General features: G+C 40.1%; 1 protein-coding gene across 12 annotated transcripts in view; it reads right to left on the bottom strand.

Moving 5' to 3' along the window:
- MYT1L (myelin transcription factor 1 like) overlaps positions 1 to 26,407 on the bottom strand; it is a 534,097-nt gene that overhangs the window by 249,081 nt on the left and 258,609 nt on the right. For all 12 annotated transcript variants that reach the window (XM_033176677.1, XM_033176686.1, XM_033176679.1 and 9 more), the window contains one exon: positions 12,050 to 12,195. The gene's annotated coding sequence lies outside the window, so the exon portion shown is untranslated. The remainder of the gene's footprint in view (positions 1 to 12,049; positions 12,196 to 26,407) is intronic.

Below are 26,407 nucleotides of genomic sequence, written 5' to 3'. Positions count from 1 at the left end.
CCCTGGTTGACAGCTATCATGTCCAAAATCACTCTGCAAAGATTCCTGATGGCTTCTATGCACTGTGGACGATCCCTCCAAAAATGAGGACTCTTCAGCCTTCAACCCCTGACCCCCGCCTCAGCCACCTAGTCCCTTGTATTAAATTTAGTCACACAAATTCATTTATTTTCCAGAAATCTTGTTCTAACATATTACCTTCGATTAACAGTAAATTACAATGGGAATGCCGTGAAATTTCTTGTTATGTTGTTATCAGTTCTTACCACTGGCAGAAATTAAAAGGGGCCTCAGAACCGGACAAAGTCATTGTACACTGTAGCCACACCCTACAACGTGTTTGTTAACTTAATTATATTATTCCAAGTCATAAACGCAGTGACTTCTCCCCTGGGACAGTCCCAGCCCCAACTGCCTCCAGCTCCCCTTCCATTCTTTCCTGGACACTCCTGCAAGTCATCTTGAAACAGTTGTACCCGCTGTCTGTGTGGCCCCCTCCCCCGATGGGTCCATGCCTTACTCATGGGTGACTGGCTCCCTTCACCCGCTTCCTTGCCCTGAGCTTAGGGGTGGCGTTTTGTTCTACTTCTCTCAGTGCTGCCCACATCAGGAGCAGTGCCTGCTACCCCAGAGGAAGCCAGGAATATCTGTTGAATGAGTGAATGAATACATGAATATGGTACACAAAAACTTCTCAAATTGTTCATACCATGACTAAAATAAATATTAATTTAAAAATAATCTCTATTAAACATAAGGCCAAATTTTGACTGATGGAGAATTTGATGGATTAGAGAGAAGACACGATTTTTATCATTCTGTCTGACAGAGATGAACTCAATCAAACAGTTATTTGTTTTTTTGAAAAAAATGAATAAGGAAAGAGTTCAAAAGTATTTTTCTTTCATTTTTAATTTAACTGATTGAAGTATTAGCTTTCCGGGTGAATGTTTTACAGTGCTTGTGTTCTTATATCTCTTTTCCTATTAATGTACATACATGTTCTGTTAATCTACCCTGTTAACCTTACTCAGATACGGGTCCCTGTGCACTCCCATGTTAGCCATACACAAATGGACATACACAATGGCAAGACAGTAGCTACTGTTAATACTTGTCTATAAATCATTGCACAATTTTAGTTACAATTAAAGTCTTTCCGTCACGATACACCATACTTATCACTTCAGTCAGAGCTATCTATACCTGAAGTTATCAAGGTACACTTTTATCAGCAGTTACATAAGCCTAAAGTTGCAAATGAAGATATGGTGTGCCCATAGAGTGTCAAACTCCTGCACCAACACCTCCTGCATCCCAGCAACAGACACCCAGAAGTTCTGATTGTGGTATAATGGGACAAGAAAATGACGTGCATTCAAACCACAGCACAAAACTCTACAACGGACTTTTGGAAATGCTAGAGTCTGTCATCTTAGATGCAGCATGAGACGAAGCCTTTTTAGAATCTTAGACGTCTTCTTTGAAATGACTCTAGGTCTTTCTAAATATTTGCATTGATAGTATAAATGGACCCATGATTAACTGTCTTGGGGAGAGATGGTGACTGGGTGATGGGGGCCATGGCTAGCCTTCTTCCCCCCAAAACCCAACCCTGGCTTCATATACAGGATGGCACTTTAAAGGCGATTGGTATCTGTAGTCACTTTAAAAATAATTCAGCTTACAACAAGGACTCTGTGTTCCCGATGCCTCAACCCCTACCTCTATTTTGGGACGCAAGCCCTGTTATCACTGAACAGAATGACATTCACAGCAGGTTCAACTGACACATGGAAATTTGTTGGATCAGTTGCACTAATTGGATATCTGTGCTTGCAAGGATGATGGCACAAGTAGGAGGTGTTTAAACATGTGAGTTCAGAACCCTGTTTATGGTCCATTTCCATGGAAATGAGGAGCAATGGCAGTTTAAGTGCAAGGCGCCTGATAATACACCAAAGGCAGCCCCCAGACGGAAGGAATGAAGCCTCGAACAGAAAATCTATGAGGAATAAAAGAAAACTGTGTTTTTCTCACCTTCCTGCATGTAAGATTTATGCAAGCAACTCCCATTAGCACTAATGAGAGTTATGTCTGTAAATCTCCCATGAAATGACAAGGATATGAGCCTCATCCATCAATGTGCAGATATCACAGTTTCTGGGGCAGGCTTCTCGCAGGCAGCCTGCAGCACTATGATTGCTTTTGCCTGCCCTTCCTTAAGGTGCTGAAACAGCAAGCCTCCTGCAGTGGGCCTGGTAGGAGAGGCTCTGGGAAGGGTGTCCCTGCAGAGCCATGCAGGAGGCCAAAACTCCTGTCTGCAAGTGCTTTGAATAATTCAGAGAGCATCATCAAAATCACCCACCTGCTCATGAAACTTCATTAGAAAAATAAAATGAATAACCTCAGCCTGTGGATGGGATCCTCTCTTGCTCACCCCTCACTCTCATATTTTATTTTTTCTTAAGAGAGCATGCAAAGCATTTAAAATAAGTTCCCAGCAATGAAATGTCCCAATTTCCTATCCTCTGCTCATGTAGTTGTACTGTGAATGCATCAGAAATTAGACAAATTGCCTTTTTCTCAAACAGGACCTATATTTTTTGCCTCAGTGCCTTTGCTCAGCTGGTGGAAGATTCTCTCCCCACTATTCTCTCAAATTCAACAGAACTATTTGGATCTCCAGGCCAACTTTCTTCTTTCCAAGGACCTGGTGTCCCTATGTTTGGCACCAATGATATGGCTCTATCTCTCTCTCCCTGTGGTCCTCCGTGGGTCTGTCTTAGCGACATCCCCAGGGTGCACATCCTGACCTGCTGCAGGGTCCTTAGCTCCTCCAGGGCCACCGTCACCTTCTGTATCTTTGGGACCCTTTTCAGATTCAACACATTGACTTGCACATGGTTTCTCCATGAAATATGGTGAGGATAAACATGAATAATTTATTTTAAAAAGGAATGCACATATGCATGGCACAGCATTCTTAAGGATTCAAGAGATATACTATGCAAAGTAATTTTTCTCCCCCAGGCACCCAATTCCTTCCCTCTGGGACAACCTGTCCTGTGGTCTTCCTCTGAAGTTCAATGCATTGACAAGCATCTATGCTTGTCATGCTTTTTAAAACACACAAATCATAACATTACATGCATGGTTTTTTCACCCTGCAAATTTTGTTTAATATTATATCTTGGGCTAGGTTTATATAATCTCCTTCATTAAAAAATAAATGTATCATGCTCCATTACATGAATGTAGCATGATTTATTTCACCCATCTCCTATGGATGAATATTTAAGTCGTTTCAGAATCTTGTTCTTATAAACAAGACTTATAATGAATGCAATAAAAATAGCTAACCTTTCTAATACAAAAAGGCTTGCTATGCGACAAGTGCCATTTTGACTCATTCCATCAATGTTTACCATGATTCTCTTAGGCATGAATACTGTGATTATTCCTGGCATACACAAAAGGAAACCACAGCAGGTAGAGACCAGTAGCTTGTCCAGGGTGAAGCCACACTTGGTTCTGCAAGTGCGGTCAGAGGTCTTGCTTTTGGCTTCTGCACTGGTTGTCTATTTATAAATGCAACTTTGCTCTCCTGTGTGTGAATATTTGTACACTAAATATCTAGAAGTGGAATTACTAGTACAGAGGATACACCCTTTCTGAGCTTCATTGATATTACTAATTATCATCTATAACCCATACTCTCCAATAGTTTGCCATCAGCATGCCTGACTACTGTCCACTGAGAAGGAAAGAGAGCCATGACTTAGTGACTCCACTTGGAAGTCATGGTATCATGAGTTTGAGAAGCTTTTCTAATGTCAAATTCATTTTTATCTCCTCTGAATTATCTTCCATATCCTTTGCTCATTTTTAGTTAATATTTTTATTTGTTAAATTTAATATGTTAATAAGTCACTAATTTTACCCATTTATGCTATAGTTTAGTGAAGTAATTTCTTATTTATCTATTGGTATGATATTAAAACAATACCTGCACTAAAATTTCCACCTTTCTACATTGTCTTGAAAGTTCTTTTGACTCAGCAAGATTTATTCATTTCATTTCTGCAGTATCTATGTTTAAGTTTAATGTCTTACATGGGACGTAAATATGATCTTCATTTCACTTGGTCAGTTGCTATTAATTCCGACCCACAGATTTTACACTGGATTTTTTTATTTATGAAAGATATCTATGATATTAATGCTAACATGATTTTTATCCTAGTCAAATTAGAATATGTCCACAAGACTAATGAAAATGATACATCTGAGAAGAATTGCTTCACCTAACAAAGTCTACCCCCAATGGGCATTCTAGAACCTTCTACGGAATGTGGGTACATGAAAATTCTCCTTCACAAGTGAAAAGAAAGATTATGTATTACTAAACATTAATATTCTCTGGAAGATACATTGTTCGAGGCTTAGCATATTGAATAAAGTCACACATTTCTATTTTTGGAAGAAAATTTAAAAGCTCAACACTGATTTTCCACGATAAAAATTTGGCTAACTACATTTAAGAAGGATTATTGACTTAAGCAGACAACGAAGTCTACATACAAGCTTAAATGGAAGATGCTGCTAGTTATTTAAATATGATATGCTTCTCCAAACATACTAACAACAGTAAATTTTTATGAATACGATGGTATATAATCGTTTTAAAATTAGAACTCAAGGAAATAATATAAACTACTACTAAGGAGAAAATATGAAAACAGTGAACAAAGTATCCAGCTTAAACCACCACAGTACCATTTCCCAGCAAAGGTTGCGGAACACAAATTTCTTTCCAGGTTTCTACAAGAAAGATTATCTGCAGGGAATTTGTAGAGGTACCTCCTTCAAGACATGGGGCTATCCCCAGTAAACTGTGGAGTGTGTCAGACCTTGGACTGTGAGCCTGTTGGAGGCACAGACCTGGCCTTAATGCAGATACCGTGCACCAAGCACCTGCTCTATCCGTGTGTCTGCTTCTCATTTTGTGAAGGGGGGATAGAGCCTGATTAGTCTGATGTTCAAAACCATTAGTGCCAGTAATCTGAGGAACCACTTTAGCCCACTCCACAGTCTTCCAATCCCTTCTGCCCTGACCAGAAAAAAAAATAATAACACTTATAAAAGAATTCTGATGAAGTCAGAAACTGATAATACCGCTTCCTGAGATTTATGTGAATTGTGTAGCTCCAGCAAAATGTTGTGCTTGCTTGGCAACTTCAGGCTTAGAAAGTTTCCTACTTCTGTTCCAAGGGGAAACGGGAACAAGGGCATTCAAGCTTAGAAACATTCGTGTGGAAAATCCCTTTGTGTGAAGCTTCCATGAACTGGACACTGCTGGGACACCTCAGCTCACACAGCCCCAGAAGGAGCCATAAGGTTGTGCCACACACCAGAGGTAGGTGATCCATGTGCTGACTCCACTAACTACAGCAGCACTCTCAGAAAAGCAAAGAGAAACTCATCTCTGGCAATCCCCTGCCTCCCATCCTCCTAGGTGGACCTCTGGTGTCTATATCCCTTGACAATATCTGATTGCCCCTTAGATCTGAATCCCCCTAAGCGGTCCATGGTCCTGAACCACATATCCTCCTTTCCAACTTTGCTTCCATCAAAGTATGCCCTGACTTCAGGCAGTTGTCCTCAGTTAGGAGGAAGGAGGTGCCATGATTTGCAGTTTCCACCACACTCCGGAATAGGAAGACAGGGATCAGTAGTTTGGCATCCTACTCTCCTACAGGGTGGTGGTCCATGACTTTGATAATACAAGTCATGAGAAATGCAAATTTCTACTATTTCCTAAACTACATTCCAGAAAAATAAAAGCTCAAACAATTTTATTTTTAACTATCCATAATATTTTATAACATCACATTGCAATAAACATTGTTTTAATGAAATCGTAACAATTATGATAGAAGCAACACAAATGAATCACTTGGAAAACAATTGAAAAGAATTCTTCCATGACTTAGGGAGGATTTTCTTTTTCCTTTTTTTTTTTTTTTTGAGACAGAGTCTTGCTCTGTTGCCCAGGCTGGAGTACAGTGGCATGATCTTAGCTCACTGCAAGCTCCACCTCCCGGGTTCACCCCAATCTCCTGCCTCAGCCTCCCAAGTAGCTGGGACTACAGGCGCCCGCCACCATGCCCAGCTAATTTTTTGTATTTTTAGTAGAGACGGGGTTATACCGTGTTAGCCAGGATGGTCTTGATCTCCTGACCTTGTAATCTGCCCATCTCAGCCTCCCAAAGTGCTGGGATTATAGGCTTGAGTCACTGCACCCGGCCGAGTTAGGGAGGATCTTGACAAAGCAAGACTGAAAATTATTTGATTGCCTTCTGGGGAAACATGTATGAGGATGATGACTGTACAGTTATATTAATGGCCCTGTACCACTAAAGCAAAACAATTTGATTTGGCAGCAACCTAGCAGTTCCACAAGTTCTTTGTGTAAATATACACACAGTACATTATCTACGCACACAAGTGCATAGATATGTTGTATATATGTATAATATATATAATATATGGTTATGAAAGACACAAGAATAATAATGTGTAATATCTGCATATGGCTTTGTAGAGATAGTAGAAAGTTAGTTCACAGTAGTTAACAACACGGGCTTGGAAGTTAAAATGCCTACATAAATTTGAATCTCATCTGTGTCATTTATTAATTGTGTAATGTTAGACAAATTAAACTTCTCTCTACATTAATTTTTTCCTAATATAAATTATGAATATAGATAGATCAATAGGTAAATAGACTGACAGACAGACATGGTTTGGGTCTGTGTCTCCACCCAAATCTCATCTTGAATTGTAGCTCCCATAAGTCCCACATGTTGTGGGAGGGACCCAGTAGGAGACAACTGAATCATGGGGATGGATTCACCCACACTGTTCTTGTGGTAGTCAATAAGTCTCATGAGATCTGATGGTTTTGTAAGAGGTTTCCCCTTTCACTTGGCCCTCATTTCTCTCTTGCCTTGCACCAGTTAAGACGTGGCTTTCGCCTTCTGCCATGATTGTGAGGCCTCCCCAGCCACATGGAACTGTGAGTCCATTAAACCTCTTCTTCTTCATAAGTTGCTCTGTCCCAGGCATGTCTTTATCAGTATTGTGAAAATAAACTTATATATAGGTAAATAAACATATATATGTAAATAAACATATATATATATATATAGTACTAGCTTCATAGGGTTTTTTTTTTTTTTTTTTGAGGATGAAATGAGACATGGTGAATGGTAGTTTTAGAACCAAGCTTGGTACAGAGTGGATGCTTAATAAATGGTTAGTAACTATTGTCATCTTTTCTAGTTTACATTAGGTTCATGACATCCATCTCATTTGACCATTTACTTCTGTCTTACAAAAAAAGGAACAATTTTTTTTTTGTAGAGATTTGCCCAAAAACAAGTGATCATTGGCAGTTACAGGACTACCTTATGACATTTGTTCACTGTTTTAAATATATTTCTTTCAAAGGGTCAAAGAATACAGATTTATAGAGTTGGAGCTATTTCAGCAGATTTCTCCTTCTGGACACATGATACGCTTTTCTTTAAAATAGTCACCATTCAGAACACAATTCATGTAGTTTTTTGGGAAACAGATACTGATTTTATTTTAAGGAAAGTCTTTAGCATGGAAATTGGATGCAGAGTGTGATTTTCTCTTTGGGCTCTGGTTCAGGGGAAATTGGATTTCCTAGAGCACCAGCTGCGGAGGCGCCACAGGTGTTCACGGCTCAGCAATCACAGTGGCTAATTGGGACACACGAGGACAGAAAAATGCCCTAAATCTGAATCTTGTTCTATGGCATTTTTATTTCTCCCATAAGATCAAGCCCCAAAGTCCTTCTTAAGTGGAGATGCTAAAGGAAGCTAGCTGCTGCAGACAGAAAAGATGACACATGGTAGGGGAGCAGTGCATGGGAGGGAAGAGCTGAGAGCCGCAGAAGGTAGCAGGACTTGGGGTCGTGTGCAACAGCTGCTGCTTTGCAGTGGCGGTGGTGCTAAGGCCCTTTCCATATGAGTGTTTCTGATTCTGAGTTGTAATCTGAGGGTAGGACTAGCAGAATAATTCCTGGAGTCTACAGTTGGACAAACTGCACAACAGCTACTAAAATTGAATTCAGAAAGTTGAATACAGTAACATCAGACTTTGGGGGTAGAAAGGATGGTGGGCAGATGAGTGAAAGAAAGTAGTCATCAATTTCACGGACTGAGAGGAGGTTTACAACTTCTTACAGAGGACCATTCTGTTCTACGTTCCATCTGATATGGGAGAAATAGAACCACATCCCATTCCGTCTCCTGTGGACCACAGAATGCAGACAGTACCCATAGTCATTTTATAAACACCTAACCTAAGCCATGGGGAGCTAAGCCCTTTGTCCTAAAATGCAGCTGTACATGAAAACTGAATAGTATTCCACGTCCATTACTTGATGCTTCCTATCTCTGAGTTTTGCATTTTCTTCTCTCAAGCCAGCCACTTCCAGATTTATTCATCTAATAAACTAATCTTTAAACATCCACTTTTGGGGGTGATCTCCTCTCCAAAGTCCTCTTTGATTCCTCTGCTCCTAGTTAAGATCTCTTCTGTGTCCTCCTCAACAGCTTGCACAGACCTCTGTGGATTCATTGAGATGTGACTAAGTACCTAATATGGCCCAGGAAACTTGCCCAGCTTGGGAATGCAGAAAGGAATAAGACACATTTTGCACCAAAGGAAAGACTAGTCCTTTCCATGCCTTATGTTTGTTCAATGTGTGAAGTCTTTGAGGGCAAGGACTGCATCTCATTTATTTTTATACATCCAAACATAAGAGTTCCTGGCACAAAATAGGTACTCAGCACTGTTGAAAGAATGAGAGACTGATGAAAGAATGATAAATACCCACTTAGTACTGGTGACAGAAAAGGGTAGTGGTAAACAAAGTCTGCTCTTTGAGTGAAACTTTCATCAGGTCATTTCTAATGCTAATTTTTAAATATTTTTCTTAGACTTGAATATAGACTTGAATTAGGGAGTGAAATTAAAGGCTCTTGGAGTTCGTGATTTGTGCTAAGTCTAGATCCTCAAACATCATTCCTTCCCACCACATTGTACACTAGCCTTCTTTCCAGGACACATGGGCATGGTTCAGGTGCTGTCTTGGCTACTTATTAATTATGTTATCTTAGGTTAGTCACCTAAGCTCTCTGATCTTCCCTTTACTGACCTCTGAAGAGGGAATAACAGTCACACCTTCTTGCAGGAGAAATTCGTGGTTGCCAGTGCTGGTACTTATGGGGTAGGGCTCTATCAGTGATAAGTTTTATAATCTATTAATGGACATAGTTGGGGTATTAAGCATGTGCTCCGAGCCTCTCTACATTGTTAGTATTCATGGTGGTCTTTGATGATGCCCACCACATCTAAGTATCTAAGCTTGGTTATCTTCTAGTCTCTTGTCATGAGCAATGAACCCCTGGATGCCAGGGTATCTTCAATCACTGAGATTAGGTGGAACATCCCATGCCATTGTTGACTTTCTACCTAAGAAATTACTGCTAGAGAACAAAGCCTTCAAAATTACTGCTAGATAATTAAGCCCTAAAAACAAAGCTGAGTTTTTAAGAAACTAAACAGACACAACATCTTCATCTTTGGGGAAGATTTTAGAAAACTTTTTATTTGATATTCTTATATAATTGCTCATTACTAATCAAACCAGGCTCAGAAAAACTAGGTAAAAATCTGAACTTTTTTTTCCAAACAGAAATAATTATTTAAGGTCATGGTACATGCTTAAATTGCATATAGAAATTTATTACCAGAAAATATAAGAAACCCTATTTCTGTCTCATTAAGAAACTTAGCTATATGATCTACAAATTCAGTGCAATCCCTCTCAAAATCTTAAGGTCATTTTTTTTTTTCAGAAATAAATCTATTCCAAGATCCATATGAAATGTTAAGAGATCCCCAAATAATCAAAACTATATTGAAAAAGAACACAGTTAGACATTTCATACTTCCTGATTTGAAAACTTACAACAAAGCTACAGTAATCAAAACAGTGTGGTACTGGCATAAAGACAGAGATACAGACCAGTGGAACAGAATAGAGAACCCAGAAATAAACTCCTGCATATATGGTCAAATGATTTTTGATAAGGGTTCCATAACCATTTAATGGAGCAAGGACAGTCTTTTCAACACACAGAGGATACCCACATGCAGAAGAATAAAGTTAGAATCTTACCTTAAACCTGTAAAAAGAAAATTAACTCCAAATGGGTTAGCAGCCTAAACACAGAGGCTAAAGCTATAAAACTCTTAGAAGAAAATAGGAAGGATTGGCTTCCTGACATTGGATTTGGCAATGATTGATTGGATGTGATACTCAAAGCATAGGTTAAAAAAATAGCTAAATTGGACAACATCAAAACTTAAAAGAAAACAACGAAATGCTTGTGTGTCAAGGGACACTACCAACAAAGTGAAAGGCAACCCATGAAACAGCAGAAGATATTTGTAAATCATATATATGATAAGGAGATAATATCTATAATATATAAGAATTCCTACAACTCAATAACAAACAACCGATTAAGGCAAAAGACTTAGACATTTCTCCAAAGAAGACATGCAAATTTCCTTTAAACACATGGAAAGATGCTTAACATCACCAATCATGAGAGAAATGCAAATCAAAACCACAATAGGATAGCACTTCACATCCATCAGGGTATCTATTATTTCAAAAAAATAAAACCATAGAAAAGAATAAGCATTGGCCTGGATATGGAGGAATTGGAACCCTTGTGAACTGTGGTGATAATGCACCATTTTATGGTGCAGCCACTATGGAAAAGAGTGGCATTTCCTTAACAAATTAAAATGCAATATGATCCACATGATCCAGCAATTTCCTTAACAAATTAAAATGCAATATGATCCACATGATCCAGCAATTCCACTTCTGGGTTGATGCCCAGGAAATGTGAAATCAGGGACTCAGATATATATTTCTACACCCAAGCTAATAGGAGCACAATTCACAGTAGCTGAAAGGTGGAGGCAGCACACGTGTCCACTGACAGATATACAGTGGACTATTATTCAGCCTTAGAAAGGAAGGATGTTCTGACCCATTCTACGACATGGCTGGACCTTGAGGGCATTATGCTAAGTGAAAGAGAGCAGTCACAAAAGAACAAATACTGTACCATGCCACTCACACGAGGTAAGTCTAGTGGTCACATTCACAGAGACAGAAAGCAGAATGCTGGGACCCACAGAGTGTGGGGGAGGCCTGGGGAGTTAGTGTTTAATGGGGACAGGGCTTCAGTTAGGGAACGAAAAAGTTCTGAAGATGGCAGGTGGTGACCATTGCACCACTATGTGAATACATTTGATATCACTAATTACACATTTGAAAACTGTAAAAATGATAAACTTCATGTTACATGTATTTTACTACAATTATTTTGAAAACAAAAGGCTGTAACCTGAAGTTTTTCAAGAAGCATGACTCCCAGAGCCCACAGTGGCAGCAAGCGAGGTTTGTCAACAGTAACTGACAGAAACCTACAGGAACCCTGGGCAATGCAAAAGAGGCCATAATTAATGATCGTCTTAATTTCCTCAAATATGAAATATCCCAAAATAGAACTAATAATGTACATAGGAATCTGATTTTAAAGAGGCTTTGTACAAAGGAGCTTCTCTATGGCTGCTGAAGGGTGAACAAGGCCTATTAGTATGCTTATAAATTCTTCTTTTGGGTGATGTAACTAGATAACAGAAGGCTACTTGAGTCTATGTTTGCCAAGAGATTACACATTCTGACTTTATATTGAATTGTTTATTAAAAGCAAGAGGTGTTGTATTCTTTATCAAATAAAATGCTGCTTCATTCACAAACATATATTTATGCTTTTTCAAAGTAACATATTTTAAGGTAAATATGCAAAATGCCTGTCTGCATGTAAAGCTTAAAATATTAATACCACATAGAATTCCTCACCTTTAGGTGGCTCCTCGGATATCCATATGTCTGTGAGACCAACTGGAACCTTTCTTGATGGAATTTTGTTGATAGTTTGAAAGATGCAAACACTTGATTGAATTCAATAACTACATTTTTTTCATCTTCCACCAGATGTGGCCACTCTAGAGAAGAACAAAAAGGCAGAATAATGAGGCTGATATTCATAATAAAAGCAAAACCCTAACTGAGGGATGTGATTGTTAGGTCTTTAATGCATTTGCTGCAAGTAGGCAATGAGGCCAGGCTGGGTGCACAGACACATGGAGATGATGAGACACACAGGGATGAGATGCATGGGGATGATGACACACATGGAGATGATGAGATGCACGGAGATGAAACACTAGGAGATGAGACACATGGAGATGAAATACACAGAGATGATAAGACAAATGGGGATGATGAGACACATGGAGATGAAATACTAAGAGATGAGATACATGGAGTAGATGAGATCATAGAGACACATGGGGATGATGAGACACGTGGAGACACATGGAGATAATAAGACACACAGGAAGAGATCCATGGGGATGATGAGACACAAGGAGATGAGACAGATGGAGATGAGACACATGGAGATGAGACACAAGAGATGATGAGACACATGGAGATGGAACACACAGAGATGATGAGATGCATGGAGATGAGAAGCATGGATATGAGATGCATAGAGATGAGACACATGGAGATGGAACACACAGAGATGATGAGAGGCACGGAGATGAGGTGCATGGAGGTGAGAAGCATGAAGATGATGAGACACATGGAGATGATGAGATGCATGGAGATGACAAGACACGTGATGAGCATATGGAGATGAGATACGTGGAAATGAGTTACATGGAGATGAGACATAAGAGATGATGAGATGCATGGAGATAAGATGAGAAGGATGGTGGCGACAATAACCTTGTGTCACACCCAATTAATTTCCAATAAAACATTCCTTATAGAAAAACCTTTTAGAAAATTAATGAAATTACTCTTTGTAATATAAAAAATACACAAAACTATAAATATATTCTTATAAAACTAAGGGAAAGAGTCATTTTTATGATTGAGTCTACAAAGTATTAAGATTATAAAATGTGTAGAGACAAATTACAGAAGCATAAGTGATGTATCTGCACATGTATTTCATAGCTAATATCATCAGCAGCTTGTCATGTGTCTTTGTATTTTTGTCCTTCTCAGTTCAAAGGATAGCAAATAAGTTGTGATTTCCACATAAAAGATTTTACAAGAGCATGCTATTAATTAAAAAGCAAAACAAAATGCAACATCTTGGGTAATAATTTAAACTTTTTTATCTGTTATGGCTATAAAGCAACATCCAAATAGTGTTTAAAATGGGGCTTATGTATAAACCTCTATGATTAATGTTTATATAGTAGGCACAGTTATTTCCAACACATTCTGAGATATTACTTACTAAATTGACTAAGAAAGGTTGGGACGGTATTCAATACAGTGGCTTTATAAAAATGCAAGTTAATTTTCACCATTTGAAAGACACCAAATAGACAAATTTAAATAAGTATTATAAACAAACCAACATAAAGCAAAATGAGTGATTGAGAAACAGTAGAATTGGACATTAATAATCAAAGCCACTCTAATATATTGTCAGTACTATGCGTAAAACAATCATAATATTTCACTTTCATAAAATATTATTACGTTAATTTACACAATGACTTATTCTATTGGTAATCCTAAAAATTCATCTCTATCAGTTTAAGCTTTTTAGCATGTTCTATAGATTCTTCGCGTTGTCCATCGTTGTTTTGGGAAAAGTGTTTTTTCTATTCTTCAATGTTCACAAAGGGTAGCAAGGAGGAAGACCTGGAGACCATTAGGCCACTCCTGTGGGAGCAGCCACAGTCCCAGTCCCTCAACGGCAGATATGACTGACCATTGTCAGGAGAGGAACAGGTTTTTCATTAAAGTGATAAGTATCTACAAAACAGAATTTCGTGGACAAAATGAAAGGTTTTATTTGGAGCGTGCTCTCTTCTCCATGCACACATTCACAAATCATGGAGTCAGAAGTGTCCTTCCCGTTCCCAGGTGAAACAGCAAAGCACCTTCAGCCTCTCGTCAGGGCTGCTTGTCCAAATATTCCAGTTTGGGTGCTCCTGGTTCCTTCCCTGGGTCCCTTGGGCTTTCCGGAGTGAGGAGACACCCTTACAAATGTGAGAACCCCTCTTGGAGGAAGGAGAGTTAGAGTAATTGCTGGAGATGAGACTACCTTTGTTCCAAGATGCATTCCCATCCGGGAGTCATTTACCAGATGTAGATTTAAGAGCCACTGAAAAATGGACTATAGGCTAAATGCCCTTGCAGGGTATATGATGCTACTTACTAAATGTGTGTGTGCACATGCATCCATCCATCCATCCATCCATTCATCTATCTATCTATCTATCTATCTATCTATCTATCTATCATCTATCTATCTACAGTGTGCTTTTAACAACAGACCCTCACTAGGTAAAGATTCACAGAACAATCAGCTAATGAGTGAGTGAGTCAGTGACCTCCTTTTCCCAGTTCTTCAGGTGCGGTAGGAAGGAATATGCACCTACGGTTCTGGCTGCTCACAGTTCCCTGTCCCAGATGCTGCTTGTAATCACTGGTAATGGAATTCCTAGGAGGAGCTCTTAAACGGCATGTTTAGCAGGCAGCTTAGCTGCAAAACAAAAATAACACCAGCCAGGCGGGTGCTCCTTGGGGTTCTCAGGCACACTCTGTCCTCAGCCAAAGCTTTGCTGGCCTTTCTCCTCATCCACCCTTCCTCTAATCTCCCAAATAAGAATAAGTGGGGGTTTTCTTTATGGCATTTGTCATTATCTGGGATTATATTACACAGATTTTGGTTTTAAACTGTTTTGAGGTAACTAGATTCACATGCAGCTGGAAGAATACAGAGATCCCATGCACCCGTGTTTCAGTGTCCCCCAGTAATAACATTTTGCAGAATCATAGCACATACAGGCAGAATGACATTGATTCATCCCACCGATGTGGAGATTTCCTACTTCTCTTGTGTTCATGTATGCATGTGCGATTTTAGCACCAGTGTAGGTTTCTGTGTCTGTGACCACAGTCAACATGCAGATAACTATCACCGAAGGAGGTTCCTCTGTGTCTTTTTTTTTTTTTTTTTTTTTTTGAGACGGAGTCTTGCTCTGCCGCCCAGGCTGGAGTGCAGTGGCCGGATCTCAGCTCACTGCAAGCTCCGCCTCCTGGGTTCACGCCATTCTCCTGTCTCAGCCTCCCGAGTAGCTGGGACTACAGGCGCCTGCCTCATCGCCCGGCTAGTTTTTTATATTTTTTAGTAGAGACAGGGTTTCACTGTATTAGCCAGGATGGTCTCGATCTCCTGACCTCGTGATCCGCCCATCTCGGCCTCCCAAAGTGCTGGGATTACAGGCTTGAGCCACCACGCCCGGCCCCTCTGTGTCCTTTTATAGCCCTGCCCACATCCTGCCCCTTTCATCACCAAGTCCACCTTCTTCCCTTTCATAGCCACGCCCAGCCTCTTCCTGTTCATCACCATGCCCACTCCCTGCCCTTTCATAGCCACGCCCATCATTTTCCTTTCATAAGCATGACCACCCCGTTGTCTTTCATTGCCACGTCCATCCCCCTTCCAATTAATAGCCACGCCCACTTCTGCCCTTTCATAGCTACTCCCATCTTCTTCATTTTCATAGCCAAACCCAGCCTCTTTCCTTTCAGAGCCACACCGATGTCCCTTCCCTTTCAGAGCCAACTCTCCTACCCTGAACCCCTGGCAACCACTCATCAGTGTTTCTGTCATTTTGTTATTTCAAGAACGTTCTATAAATGAAGTCATACACTGTGCAAAGCTTGCAGATTGGCTCTTCTTATTCAGCATAATTCTCTGGAGCTTCCATCTGGGTTGTATCAATAGTTTATTCTTTCTAATGGCTGAGTAGTATTCCATGGCGCGGCTGTACACAGTTTAACTCTTCATGCTCGGGAGGCCATCTGGTTTATTTCCAGTTTTTGGCTACCATGAATAAAGCTTCTGTAAAGATGTGTGTGCAGGTTTTACTGTGAATGTACATTTCCCTCTCTCTGGGGTTAATGCCTGAGCGTCGGATAGCTGGGTCATATGGCAATTGCATAGCTAGCTTTAAAAGAAAACGCCCAACTGGTTTGAATAGCTGTACCATTTCACTTTGCCTCGATTAATGTACCAGTGATTCAGTTTCTCTGCATCTTAGTCAAAATTTGGTGTATTGTTGTTTTATGTCAGTCATTGCAGGTATGTAGTGACAGCTCATCGTGGTTTTAACTTGCATTTGCCTAATAGTTGATGGAATTAAATATCTTTTCATGCACATTTAAATTTCATCTTTAGTGAACTATCTGCCCATGTCTTTTGCCCATTTTCTTACTACATTGTTTTAAATCGTTGAATTTGAGATTTCATTGTATATTCTAGATACTAGTTCTTTGATGAATATTTGATTTCCAAGTATTTTTGCTACTTTATTGCTTGTCTTTTCATTGTCTTAACAGGGTGTTTTGTAAAGTAAAATTTTAATTTTAGTGACATCCAATTCATCAATTTTCCCTTGTGGATTATGTGTGTGTAAGTATCTGTTTATGCATTTGTCTTCTGTCTTCCCCCGTGGAAAACTACATTCCATTGTGGTAGACACTTTGCTATCTAACTTATTTCTAAATCACAAGAGTCTAGAATTTTGCCTGGCACACACTAATGATCAACAAATTCATGTTGAATGAACAAATAAACACTAATTTATTAGGTAAAAACCATTTAAAGTAAGTCTTTTTTCTAACACTGGGGAATGATAACAATAGTAAAAGTGGTATATTAACATTCTGCAAAATGATTTTGAATCCATTATTCTCTTGGGTTTTCATCGCCCCCTGTGGGGAGGACAGTTCAGGTATGATTCTCTTACTTCAGAGATCAGCCCAGGGATGGGAGGCTCCTTCTCAGTGACATGTGCACCTTGTTTCCACTCTAGTATGTTTCTGCCCAGGATTCCCTGAATATTTAGAAGTGATTGAGGATGATTAAAGAAAGAATTAATTCATATGGGAGCAACAAAACTATAGACCTTACTACCTTAAAGTGGAATATGAATTGAAACCATATCTAAGTGTGATTGCAGTTTATATAAACTCAAGGACAATTGGGTCATGTCTGCTGTTTGAGGGAAGGAAGAGTTCACTCAATGGTATAGACACAGTGGTCTTGTTATTTCTCAAAAGGTCTGTGTGTCACCCACACTGGTGGGAACTGAATGGCCGTCCCCATTTCTCTGAACAAAGGGTGCCTGGCTGAGTGGGCCTGCAGCAGCCATAGCATCCCCGCTTCTTACTCTGGGTGAGGCCATTAACGGGGTTGCAACTGCTTTTCGCAGGATTGTTTTACTATTTCCAGTGGCTTTCCATGAAAGCACATGCCATCTTGTCCCATGCAACACAAAACAGTCATGCAGGGCACCAGAGTTAGCACCCAACGGTCTCACGGCCCCACAGTAAGCACCCAACAGTCTCATGGCACCGCGGTAAGCACCCAATGGTCTCGCGGCACCACGGTAAGCATGCAATGGTCTCACTTTCCATTTGCGTTGATGAGCAGAGCCCCCTGGAACCAGGTACATTGGTCAGTGCTGGCAGCACTTCATCCCCGCTGAGAGTGGGCATGTGTGCTGTGAGTTCTCCACACAGTCCCGGCCAAAGGCCTTGTACCAAAGCATGAAGGGACGCAGGGCTGCAGTTTGGCAGGGGGCACATAATGCATGGGTGACATTTCTATGAACGATTTATCTCTCAAAGTCCTTAATAATGTCTATGTCTTCTTAGGCTCTTCACCTTTCAGAATCATTGCAGTTAAAAAAAGAATAAGGAAAGACCTCAGTACAGATAAAAATTGTCTATAGATCAATAAGTATAAATGGATGATTGTCACTGAAAATGTGTTGGATTTCCTAGAAAGAGTTTTGTACGAAGCTTTGGAGGCTGCAACACATCTTGTGTTATGGTTTTCTTTTGACTCTGTCACAGAATTTAGCATACCATACTGTAACTGTAGGTCTCCTAAGCAGCACCCCAACCCCACCACGAGCTCATCAGGGCAGGGGAGAGAGCCTATTAGACTCTAAACCCTAGAACTGGATCCACTGCAGACATAGAACATGTGTGAAACCAAAGTTTGCTCAGTTTCATGAGTGAATCAAAGATGAACTAAATTAACAAACCTCTATCTGTCATCTCATGGCCAGCCACAACACCTGGGCACACAGAGAGCGTGGCAGCAAGGAAGGACTGCAGCTTCAGGGTGACACTCTCCCTGCTCTTCAGTTTGGGACCATAGGGTCCCTTTCTCAGGAACTTAGGCCATTTCTTCATTGTCATAGCATATAGGACAAACAAGTGACTGTAAAAACTCAGTTGTAGATCAATGAATTATTCATAGCTGTATTATAAAATTCATTTTAACTTTATCATTATTAATATTCATGATATATGAAAAATATTTTTACTTTCTCCCTTTAACAAGGGTACTTGGTGTTTAATTTATTTTAAGTTAATTATGTAGTGAATAAAAAATCATTATTTGTCCAAAAATTCAAGAATGATCTATTACTTTATGTTTAGTTATTTAGAGAGACAGATTGAAATTTAATGATATATCCTGTAATGAAAAGCAGGCATAAAATTACCTTGTTTGAAATTTTTGCATTTGAGACTAAAGAAAGCCAAACTTGTTTATTCACTTTTTCTCTCCTTTCTTCCCTCACTGTCTCTCTCCCTCCCTGTCTCCCTCCCCTCCTCTCCCCTCCCCTTCTCTTCCCTCCTTTCCTTTTTCCCTCCCTCCCTTCCTTGCCCACTTCCTGTCTACCTCCCTCTATTCTTCCCTTCCTTTCCTTTCCTCTTTTTTTCCCTCTCTCTCTCTCCTTCCTTTCTTCTTTGTTTTTTGGTTTTTAAAAGTTTATTGCCAAATGATGAGGTAGAAGACAGCATTCCAGTCTGATGTTTGTAAGCACTTCTCCATATATAACATAAAGTTATTTTTATTCTTAATATATAAAAAAGCTAATTTGGTTATACATTTTACTGTAAATTGTTTTTCCTTTTAACATTTAAAGAATCAGAGAGATAGTGATCTGCAGTGGGAGGGTTTTGATTAATAGATGTGACTTAGAGAGTGGGTACAGGTCATTTTGAGGCAGATTGGGTCCTTGCTAGTTTGTATTTTATTCTCAGGGTTCCTTACACTTCTTGTTTTCACTAGTGGCTCATTGTGAATGTGTGGCTTAACTCCTCCAGGCCCAACATTAGGGAGCTGTGGACCCTGCAGCCTGGCCGAGGGGGCCACAGTGGTGGAGGGGTGCAGAGCTGAGTCACAGGGTTGCCAGCACAGGGGCTTAACCTCCTGTGACTGCCAGAGCTGCTGGCAAGCTAGAGTCCCATTTGGAGCCCCTCTAAGCGGTTCTATTTGTAATGAAAACTCTATTTATGCTATTCAGTTTTAAATATAGAAGTTGAAACAGCTGTGTTTAGCGCCTTTGTTCACACAGACCCCCTTGCAACAACCTTGAGAACCCCAGGGAATTTGTCAATGTCAGGGAAGGAGCATTTTGTCAGTTACCAAATCTGTTTATTACCAGAGGGATGGAGGGATGAAGGATGCTGAAGAACTTTGATGTCCTCTTTACTAAGATGGAACACGTAACTGCGCTGTCTTTCGCTTCAGCTCCCTGTCACCCAATGCACCTGAGATAGCTGCGTTCCGGGAAATTCTTCATCCTAGACCCTGAGAGATTGTGCAGACCAGCTCCAGATTGCTTGTGGTCTGACAGGCTGCAACTGTGAGCCGTCACAACGAACAACAGGAAGAAAAGGTCTTTGAAAAGGTGATGTGTGTTCTCATCAACCTCATACACGCACATGGTTTAGGGGTAAAATACCTCTACACGGCTCATTACAAAAACAGTGTTCCCCACATACCACCCCTGTCTTACTTCCAGCTCCCCAGAGGGAAAACTTTCCAGGCTTCTAGCCATTTCTTTTGGCATTTGCCTTCAGACCCTACATGAATGTGTCTCTACCACGGGGGGCTGTGCGGTTTCCCAGCATGAACCACTGAACTTCCACGTCCCATCTGGGGGATCTGGGAGGCATGCTAATGCACTCCATGCCCAAGCCCTTCTCCTAGTTTCTGCCCCCAGCATGCTTGTACTAGGCAATACATGAGATTACTAGGCAATGCTTTACTGTCATAACTACGGAGAGACTATTGCCAGATGAACAACACATTAATGCTATGTTCCTTATCAGCACAATATTTCTATACTGCAATTAATATAATTGTGTTCATGCACACACATGCTCGCCTATGTACCTTTCATGACTCTATCCTAAATTCCCAATTACATCATATCTTCTTCTTAGGGAAGAACAGCTTAGTTATCAATTTGGTGTCCTGCCTAAAGTCTCAGGGAGTCATCTGTGTTCTCCCATCTGGCCTGGTGCACACTGGTTCTCTTGAAAGCTGGGGCTGTAATGACGCCCCTTGGCCATCACCAGGTCCCTGCCCCATCTCTTGTAATCTCTCTCCCTTTGCTGCATCCCTGTCTTCCTCTGTCTTGATTTACTTATTGTTGGTTTTTTGTTTGTTTGTTTTTGGTGGAAGACATAATCCCACAGCTTCCTATGGAAAGGTTGTTGGGAGATTTTTAATGATTCCTAAACATTAAAATGTCTATTTTTGTCTTGACACCCAACTACTATTTGTCTGAGTAATACAGTCTAGATGAGAAAGAACTTCCCTGGAGGTCTGATGGTGTTCCTCCCTCATCTTCTTACCTCTTGAAGATTCTTTGAATCCTTTCCCCTAGACCCCCATGCCCAGAGTCATCATGATTTTCTCTTTGCTTCTAGTGTTTTAGTATTTCCCCAGAATGAGGGGTGTGTAGGTCTGTTTTCTCCCATGTGATGTATCCTGCAGCTTTTCCGGGGCCATCATCTTCCCTGCTTTCTTCACTGGTTGTTTTCTCTCCATTTTCTCTGATCTCTTTCTGGAACTTACACGATTCAACCAGTGGTCCAGTGGGAGCGGGACAGACCCTCTCATCTTATTTTCCATCCCTTCGCCATTTTGTTCTAATCAGATTTCCTTACTGTACCTTCTCATCTCTCTTGTGAGATTTTTTAAAATTTAAAATTTCAGCACTCATCTTTAAATTTCTAAGTGATCTCTTAGTTATTCAACGCATCATCGTCTTCTTTTTCTACTTAAAATTAAATGTGTTCCTGTTCAGCAAACCCAATGTAGTTTCCCTTCTGTGACTCAGACAAAGTCAATGATAGCTTCTTTGTTTCTCTTGAACAGTCTTTGTTTTCTTTTTTTTTGTTTGGGTCCTTTATGTATTAGAGGACTTGCATGAACATCTAGAGATCTTCATTATCTGTTCATATTTAACAGGGCAGCATTAGAAAGCCTCTTGGAAACACTTTTCACAGGGGCGGGGTCTTCTGACCTGTGGGGGACTTTGTGTGCTTTGCCTGGGCTCCTGACTGGGGGTGTCCGTGCCCCCAGAGCATGGAAAGAACTGGATTCTGAGCCAGATGACATGAACCTGGATTTAAAAAAAAAGAACACGGCCAGGCACAGTGGCTCAGGCCTGTAATCCCAGAACTCTGAAAGGCCAAAGCTGGTGGATCACCTGCGGCCAGGAGTTTGAGACCAGCCTGGCCAACATGATGAAACGCTGTCTCTACCAAAAAATATAGTAATTAGCTGGGGATGGTGACATGTGCCTGCAATCCCAGCTACTCAGGAGGCTGAGGCAGGAGAATCGCTTGAACCTGGGAGGTGGAGGTTGCAGTGAGCTGAGATTGCGCCATTGCAGTCCAGTCTGGGTGACAAGAGCTAAACTCTGTCTCAAAAAAACAAAACAAAACAAACAAAAAAATCTACAATTGCTTGATAATTCCTAACATATCTCTACAGGTCTCCTTGCTTGAGGCTATCTACACTAAAGATGTTAACACTAGATACTCATGCCATGAGATCGGGCACATAAGAATCTCTAAACATTTAACGTAGAGCGCCTTCACCAAATGGTTGTTTAATACCCGTTATTTAAAACTAAGCTCTTTAGACACACAAGTAATATCTGGGTTAAGTGTTGACAGCAGAACTAAGGAGAGGAGAAGCCCAGAAAAAGGGGCTATAGAATATGGCAAGTGTGAAACCAGCTATGATGAGCAGACTTCACATTATTCCTCTTCATTCTCAGAAGCTACTCGGGGCAAACACGAGGTCAGTGCCTAGACCTGGTGAGTTGGGGCCAGCTCAAGTCCTAGCTTCAGACCTCCTGAGTCCCCTGCTTGGGAGCCTGTGTCCTCACAGCAGGTGAAATGGAATCCACACCATCACAGCAAGGTTTGATGATTTCCAGTTGTTAACAGGATAGAAGTTGTCCAGGAGAACATGGGGAAGTGAAATTTTCAAGAAGATCAGATGGAGGGAAGCACTCTGACATCCTGAAATGTAGATACGGTGTAGGTTTCCCAGGATGAACACGTCAAGGACATAATTATCATCACCTCCTTCAGGGAGACTAAAAGTATCTGTTTACAGAGAGGAGACTTTAAGATATTGCTCGGGGAGTTTTTCGTGATTTTTTTCAGTGCAATAATCTATAAAATTCTGAATTACAGACAATATAAGTTCTTGACAATCTAAAACTGTTTAGACAAAATCATTGACAATATTATGAAACATATAACATATCTAATAGAATTAATGTAGAAAAAGATATCTCTAGTGAAATAAATACATTTCAGAGAAGCTTGTTGGAAAGTAAAATTTTCAATGAAATAACTTTTCCTCATTTATTTTCATTATGAAATATGAAATGGTTCCTGATTGAAGTATTTTGGTGTTTAGATGCAATAAAGTCAAAATTAAGAAATGAGTGTATGACCAGGTGCAGTGACTCTTATGCTTATCTGAAATCCCAGCATTTTGAGAGGCTAAGTTGGAAGATCACTTGAGACCAAGAGTTGGAGACCAGCCTGGGAAACACAGGGAGAGGCCATCTCTAGAAAAATAAAAATGGTAGCCAGGCTTGGTGGCACACGCCTGTGGTCCCAGCTACTTAAGACACTGAGGTAGGAGTGTAGCTTGGGCCCGGAAGATTTTTGAGGCTGCAGTGAGCCATGATAGTGCCACTGCACTCCAGCCTGGGCTACAGGGCAAGACCCTGTTTCAAAAAAAAGAAAACAAAACAAAAAAATCAAGTGTACTTCTAAAACTTCATCACATTATAGTTGTATAGTCATAGCTATACTATTCAAATGAAACATTAACAAAAATTTAAAAATTTTAAAATAATTATAATACCCCAAATTAATGGCTACAAAGTCACAAATATATTCAAAGTTAGAATTTATAGCAATATAAAAACCTTGACAGCATGTCTCCTCCCTCACCTTGCTGTACGCATTAATCCTTTCAAAGAGGCAGTCCTTCCCAAAGCAATTGCACTTTGATTAAATTGATCACCTGCCTCAAACTCCTCATCATTTTAAACTCTTCATCCCGAGTAGCCATTTTAATCACCCTCCCTTAACTTGAAATTACCAGCCTCAGTAACCCGGCATGTTTCCTGTAAGATTCTACAAAGCGAGCACATGTCCACTGTACACTTCTCAGCGAGCGTCTTGCTTCCTTGCAATGAGTTTGCACCTAGAACAGCAGAGTGTCTCCATGCTGCCTCCCATTCCAATATTATCATGAGAGAATGCCTCCCATTCCAATATGATCCTGTGCATTTTTTACCTACTCGGAGCAGATGACACTTTTTAATTAACTTATAAAAATGCTGCTAATTTTGGAACGTAATAATTTCCTCGGGCATATCGGTCTCTCTCTTACACACACACACACACACACACACAGCATCTAGAACCAAAGTTGGAAGTTAAAGCAGAAAGAAGAAATTAGGCATAAAATAACAGTAAGAAAACTAAAATTCTGATGTTTTCCAGGAATGATTTATCTTTTTGCAAAAAAAAAGTGTGTCTTCCTGTCTCCTTGCCTCATGACGTTTTTCACACCAGCCCTTCCCACTAAATGTTTAAATTTTATTCATTTAAAAAAGCCCAGCTCAAATACCTTCTTTCAATTTCCAAAAAAGGTGATCTATCATCTTTATATATCAAACACTTTAAACTTCTTCTAATGCGACACCAGAATTAAATCTCATGTTAGGTTAGATCCACATCCTACTTCTCTTATTAAACAAGAGCTGCACAAGCGGTAATGATAATGGAAAAGTTCATATGTTCTTGCTGTGCACCAGGTGTGTTCCAAGAACTTTATAAAGATTAATTTTTGTAAACCTCAGCACAACTTCCAGTGAGGCAGGAACCCCTGGCATGTCCGTCTTCAGGAACACAGACCCTCAAGAACAGCCCCCTTCCCCGCAGTATGATCACAGACACTCGTTTGGCCTTTGTGAACCTCACTTTCCTCATCATTAAAATATCATGGCTCATAAATATTCCCTGTACATTTTCTGTGAATTTAAATATTATTTGTTTCTCATTCTCACCAAAGCGCTGACCTACAAACTACTGATTCTACAGCAAGACCAATTCCAGGAGAGGCTATGGGGTCAATGCCAAGAAATGAAGAAAACAAGGGTGGGGCATGGAGAGGAATGAGAGGTGACCTGGTCAGGGGCAGGTGGCTGCCCCTTGCAAGCATGGGGGAAAGGAGAAAAGTTGCCGCTGTCCTGTCCTTGCTTTTCTCCATCACGTCCTCAGAAGAACTGACCAAGAAATATCTGGACCAGATGGCGGAGCTCAGGAAGCCTTGGCAGTCAGGGTGAGTCAGTGTCATTGCAGAGGAACCGTTCAGAAAAGCATTTACATCCGTTCAGAAAATACAAAGCCAGTAATACATTAAGAAAAGATGTGTAATGCCTCTACAGGGAAAGTCACAAAACTTTATTAAGAAATGTTAAAAGAGGCCTGAATCAACAGAGAGATAAATCACATCGCGATTAGGAAAACTTAATGTGATAACGGTCTCAATTCTTCTCCAAATTAATAGTGCGATTTCAATCAAAATATCAAATGAGATTTATAAGGAACTTGATAAGTATGCATGAAGAAGTAAAGGGTCGGGAATATATCCAACATTCATAAAAAGGAGAATCAGGAAAGGGGGGTTGTTCTACCTGACCTTAAGAATTATTCTGAAGCTATAGTAATTAAATCCATGTGGTGTTGGCTTGGGATACAGAAATTAATCTATAAAATAGAATAAAAAATCTGTCAACAGGCCTATGAATATTGCATGAGGAGACTTTGGAATAGAGAAGGTATGCCACAAGTTTAAAAATATATATATTCCTTAATAAATTGAATGAAAAAATGATTACCGACAAAAGATGAAGCTGTATTCTGACATCATATGCAAAGAAAACTTAAGATGGATTAAGGAGTTAAATATCAAAAACTAAGCCTTAAGTCTAGGCACAGTGGCTCAAGCCTGTAATTCCAGCACTTTGGGAGGCCAAGGCAGAAGGATTGTTTGAGCCCAGGAGTTTGATACCAACCTGGGCAATGTAGTGAGATCCTGTCTGTACAAAAACGAAAACATAAAACTAAAGTCAGACTCTTCCTAAAAAATATAGATTAATATGTACTTAGGCCTTGGAGTAAGGAAAAATAAACAGGACCCCCATAGCATTGATTATAAAAGAAAAGATGAATTAATTCAAAAATATTAATATTACAAATTTGTTCATCAAAAGACATCTTAAGGAAAGTGGAAGGTCAAGTTATAATCTGGGAGAAGATATATTTTTGATTTATGTGACAAATATATAAAGCATTAAAAATAAAGAAAAGCATACTCAACACAATAAAAGATAGTGCAGAAAATGTTAAGCATTTCACAAGAGGGAACATGTACACCACGAGTATATGGAAAAATAATCAACAATTATTTGTCAGAGAAACGGAAAGTAAGTCCGGATGAGATACTGTTCCCCTACCATTCAATTACAATATTTTTGAAATCTGACAATACCAAATGTTGGAGATATAAAAAGTGACAACATCCTAGATGTTTAATTTCCTATGAAGATAATGGTGTTGGTGCCTGCTGACAGGCGAAGGAACCTGAGGAATCTTCTGGTCCAGTGAACTTTACATGATGATTGCTGATGTCCCAGGGGTTTGGAGGAGACACTTTAGAAGCCACCCAGGGAGAATGTAGGGATGAGCTGAGCACAT

This window comes from Trachypithecus francoisi, unplaced genomic scaffold (genome assembly GCF_009764315.1).
Source record: "Trachypithecus francoisi isolate TF-2019V2 unplaced genomic scaffold, Tfra_2.0 Lachesis_group17, whole genome shotgun sequence".
Classification (NCBI taxonomy): domain Eukaryota; kingdom Metazoa; phylum Chordata; class Mammalia; order Primates; family Cercopithecidae; genus Trachypithecus; species Trachypithecus francoisi.
The sequence above is the reverse complement of the archived record's forward strand: the minus strand, read 5'-3'. Positions and strand labels throughout refer to the sequence as shown.